This window comes from Vespa crabro, chromosome 1 (assembly GCF_910589235.1).
Source record: "Vespa crabro chromosome 1, iyVesCrab1.2, whole genome shotgun sequence".
Classification (NCBI taxonomy): Eukaryota; Metazoa; Arthropoda; class Insecta; order Hymenoptera; family Vespidae; genus Vespa; species Vespa crabro.
Genome location: NC_060955.1, coordinates 22,784,672 through 22,787,171, shown reverse-complemented (window position 1 = coordinate 22,787,171; position 2,500 = coordinate 22,784,672).

Below are 2,500 nucleotides of genomic sequence, written 5' to 3'. Positions count from 1 at the left end.
ACATACATATATGCAAGTATATAAGAATTCATAATTCAAAGCTCTAAAAAGAAGAAAAGAAAATTATTTTAATCCGAACTTTTGGATTTAATAAATCTATTATCGAATATATTGTTTGACACGTTTGTATCATAGATATTATCTATTATATATGTGTATATATATATATATAATGGCCTTCTGTATTTATAATAATTTATAACTATAGTTGACGGAAAAAAAAGACAGTTGGAATTTTGTACAGTCATCGCTCTATTTATATCTAAGAATATATATTTTTTTTTCCTTTTTTTTCTTTTTTTTCTTTTTTTTTTTCATATACGTCAAAGTTCTACATATCGAAATATTCAAAAAAAAAAAAAAAACAGAAAAGAGAAGAACGTATATACTGACATTTTATTATAAATACAATTTATATTATTTTTACAAATATGTTATCGTTAATCAAACAATATTGCTAAAATAAATAATTGATTAAAAGATATTGAATTGAATCTAAATCAATCCTTATTAACGATAAATTATCGCACGATCTTCGTTCTTTATCGTTATTGCACAAAAAAGAAAAAGAAGAGGAAAAAAAAATGTATGTAAAAAAAGATCAACCATACCTACTGACATACGTTATAAACATTTGATAATTACGCACGGTACGCATTTTGTAGATAATAATAAATCGTTTCCATGCGTTCACTTATCTTATCTAATATTAATCTTATATAAAAAAAAAAAAAAAATGTTCGTGTGAAAAAAAAAAAGAAAATAAGAGAGATAGATAGATAGAGAGAGAGAGAGAGAGAGAGAGAGAGAAAAGAAGAAAAAAAGAAAGAAGAATAGGAAAGTAAAGAAAAGAACAAAAATTATTCTAAATTATTCTTGATATAACGATAATAAATAATTTTGTAGGGTAGCGAAAGAGTATGATCGATTATCATCCGTGAGTCTAGAGAAAAAAAAGTTATCGATTGATAAATGGTCTGATTATTAATTGAAATAATTTTTGCTTTTCTAATGAATCAAATTTAGTCAATGAACATCATTATTAAATATCAATTTATTTGATTAGAGAGAGAGAGAGAGAGAGAGAGATTGCATTATTTTATAATATAATAATAGTAGTAATAATAATAATAATAATGATATAAAATAAGAATTATGAAATATTTTATTTTATTTTATTTTATTTTATTTTACTTATTGATTGATTGATTTATATATATATATATATATATATATTTTTTGTAATAAAATATTTTAATGAAAAAAATTTTATAGAAATTTTATAGAAATTTTATATAAATCTGTGTGTTGTTGTGTGAGCACGCATACGATAGCAACGCCTATTGATAAACATTATTTTTGAGGAAAAAAAAAGCAGTCCTATTTTTGAACTTTGCGAACAAACGAAGAAATTAGATTATCAACGATTAGAAATTGTTTTCCTTTGGAACTTTAATTACGTCAATTAGATTAAACTTTAATAATAAATCTATTATACGTAATACGATGATATAATAATATACGTTATAATGTTTGTATTATAGACGATATTAAAGGGTCAATAAATTTTGTTAAAAGTTTATCCAAAATTTTAGAAAGATATGATCGTGTTAATTCAGTTCTATTTGATATTGATTGCCACATCATGTACCATGTAAACAAAAATGATATAAGATAATATTAAGTGAGATAGCCCATGTAAAACAAAATGATATAAAATAGCACGACGAAATAATATAAAAAGATATAAGAATTAAAATAAATAAATAAATAAATAAATGTATATATATATATATATATATATTTATATATAAACACACAAAAGTATTTATGTGACAAAATAAATGTGAAAAAAAAAGAGAGAGAAAGGATAGAGAAAGAATAAAAATAAAAATATAGGGAGATAAATTTATTCGAAAAGATAAAAAAAAAAGAAAAAGGAAAAGAAATTTAATGTAAATGTAAAAAAAAAGTACAAGGACAGGAATGTATTTCGTGGAAATTTTTATGGGACAGATGAAACGAAGAAGGAGGATGGATAAGAAAGAAAGAAAGAAAGAGACAAAAAAAAAACAGGAAAAGAAGAAAAAGGCAAGGAACTGATAAGAACGAAACTGAGAAAACAAAATATTTTTCGTTCGACAATTTTCGAAAGGAGAAAATAAAAAGAGGATATGGGGGTGGGGGGAGGAGGATAAAAGGGATGAGAAATTTAATTGATAACAATAAAACGAGATGACATTTGTTTGCAGTGAATTTTTAGAGACGGACAAAAAAAAACGAAAAAGTATGGGCAGAGTGGAAGTGATGGCGGGTGGACGGCGTGGGGGAGGGGGAGTGGAAAAGAATGTAAAAAAATAATACGAAGATAAAATTAAGAGAGAGAGAGAGAGAGACACAAATTTTTTTTCCATGAGAAATCCATCTGTCGTTAAACTCCCCCTCAACACCCGTCTGTCTTGTCATTCCTAAAAAGAAAGAAAGAAAAAGGAAAAAAAAG